This window comes from Canis aureus, chromosome 20 (assembly GCF_053574225.1).
Source record: "Canis aureus isolate CA01 chromosome 20, VMU_Caureus_v.1.0, whole genome shotgun sequence".
NCBI lineage: Eukaryota > Metazoa > Chordata > Mammalia > Carnivora > Canidae > Canis > Canis aureus.
The window spans coordinates 27,881,087-27,883,892 of record NC_135630.1 but is presented as its reverse complement, the minus strand read 5'-3'; the positions used below and the strand labels follow the sequence as shown (position 1 = coordinate 27,883,892).

General features: G+C 38.1%; 1 pseudogene; it reads left to right on the top strand.

Moving 5' to 3' along the window:
• The first annotated feature begins 465 nt into the window (after window positions 1-465).
• LOC144291377 (heat shock cognate 71 kDa protein pseudogene) lies at window positions 466-2,531 on the top strand (annotated as a pseudogene).
• The last annotated feature ends 275 nt before the right edge of the window (window positions 2,532-2,806 follow it).

Here is a 2,806-nt window from a genome sequence, read left to right as displayed (position 1 = left end):
AAATAAATATTAGAAAAATAATACTATTTTATCAATAAAGCCAAAATCCGGTTCTGTGAAGATCAAGAAAATGAAATTAGAAATTGTGGTCCAATAAAAATTGAGAAGAAAGACTAAATTTAAAAATTGGTCTTGAGAAAGGAGGCAAAGAACATAAATAGAGGCAATAAATGACAGAGATATACAATATCAGGTATGGCTTTATATATATATTTGAAAACCTACAGAAAATGGATGTTCTCCCTGCAGGGGTGGCATGGGGTGGGGGAGAGAATGATTAAAAACAGCTCAAAGAGAAATAGAAAACTTGAAGAGACTTATGAAACTTTAAAGATATTGTAAAGATTGCTAAAACTAGTAAAACAGTTCAGCAAATTAAAAAGAGAAAATGGTCACTGACCACAGCGCTAGCTCTCCAGATTGCTGTTTTCATCACAAGCTGAGCCAGACCACATAGAAGCAACTATGTCTAAAGGACCCACAGTTGGCATTGATCTTGGCACCACCTACTCATGTGGGTGTTTTCCAGCACAGGAAAGTGAAAATATGCCAATAATTAGGAAAACTGAACCACCTCAAGTTATGTCTCCTTTAAGTGACACTGAACAATTGATTGGTTATGATGCGAAGAATAAGTTGCGATGAACCCCACCAACACAGTTTTTGATTCTGAATGCCTGATTGAATGTATATTGACAATGCTGTTGTCCAGTCTGATATGAAGCACTGATGCTTCACGGTGGTGAGTGATTATGGCAGGCCCAAGGTTCAAGTAGAATACAAGGAAGAAACAAGTCTCTATCCAGAGGAAGTGCCCTCTTTGGTTTTGACAAAGATGAAGGAAATTGCAGAAGCTTATCTGAGAAAGACTGTTACCAATGCAGTTGTCACAGTACATGCTTACTTTAATGATTCTCAGCATTAAGGTACCAAAGATGCTGGAATTATTGCTGTCTTAATATACTTAGAATCATTAATGAGCCAACTGCTGGTGCTATTGATTATGACTTAGACCGAAAGGTTGGAGCTGAAAGGAACCTGCTGACCTTTGACTTAGGAGGTGGCACTCTTGACGGGTCAATCTTCAATATTAAAGATGGGTTCTTTGAGGTGAAATCTACACCTGGAGACACCAACTTAGGTGAAGACTCTGATGACTTAATGGTCAACCATTTTATTGCAAGTTCAAATGCAACTTAAAAAAAGTACATTGGAGAGAGCAAGAAAGCAATCCATTACCTCCATACTGCTTGCAAACATGCTAAGCATACACTTTCTTCCAGAACCCAGGCAAGTATTGATATTGATTCTCTGTATGAAGGAATCAATTCCTTCATTATTCACGCCCAAATTGAAGAATTAAATGCTGACCTCTCCCATGGTACCCTGCACCCTATAGAGAAAGCCCTTTAGGATGCAAAGCTATACAACTGTCAGATCCACAATATTGTGCTGGTGGGTGGTCCTACTCATATTTTCATAAACTTCTATAAGACTTCTTCAGTAGAAAGGAACTGAATAAGAGCATCAACCCTGATGAGACTATTGCTAATGATGCAGTTATCCAGGCACCATCCTTTATGGAGACAAATCTGAAAATGTTTAAGATTTGCTGCTTTTGGATGTCACTCCTTTTTCTCTTGGCTTTGAAACTGCTGGAGGAGTTATGGCTGTCTTCAAGTACAATACTACCATTCCTACCAAACTGATGCAAACATTCACTACCTACTTTTACAATCAGCTTGGTGTGCTCATTCAGATTTATGAAAGTGAACATGCTATGACCAAGGATAACAACCTACTTGGCAAGGCATTCCTCAGATTGAAGTCAGTTTTTTATATTGATATTAATTGTATTCCAACGTCTCTGCTGCCAATAGGAGTACAGAAAAGGAGAACAAGATTACCATCACTAATGAGAAGGGCTATTTAAGTAAGGAAGACATTGAACGCATGTTGGAGGAAACTGAGAAATACAAAGCTGAAAATAAGAAGCAGCATAACAAGGTGTCTTCCAAGAATTCCCTTTAATCTTATGCATTCCACATGAAAACAAATGTTGAAAATGAAAAACTTCGGAGCAAAATTAATGATGAAGACAAACAAAATATTCCTTAAAAATGATTTTATTTATGTATTCATGAGAAACAGACAGGCAGAGATATAAGCAGAGGGATAAGTAAGCAGTCTCTCTGTGAGCTCTCCAATGTGGGACTTGATCTTAGGACTCTGGGATCACCACCGGAGCCAAAGGCAGACATTCAACCACTGAGCCACCCAAGTGCTCCCAAACAAAACATTCTTGACAAGTATAATGAAATAATAAACTATCTTGATAAGAATCAGACTCAGAGAAGGAAGAATTTGAACATAAGCAGAAAGAGCTGGAGAAAGTCTGCAGCTCCATCATTACCAAGCTCTACCAGCATACAGAAGGCATGTCAGGAGGAATGCCTCAAGCCTTCCCTGGTGGTGGATCTCCTCCATCTGGTGGTGCCTCCTCTGAGCTCACCATTGAAGAGGTTGCATAAGCCAACCTTGAAAGAGGTTTTGCATTCTTCCACACACAACATTTGAAGGACCCAAATTTGTAGCAAATTCCATGGCAGTCTTAAAGTCAAGCTGCTATAGTAAATAAACTGATATTCTTGATATTTTAATATAGAATATGTGCACAGGAAAGGGAAATAAACATTGCATTTTATAGGCATTGTATTGTAAGTGGAAATGCAATGTCTTAAATAAAGCTGTATTAAGATTAAAAAAAAGAGAGAGAAAAAACACAGGCATGTGACAGAAGATGAAA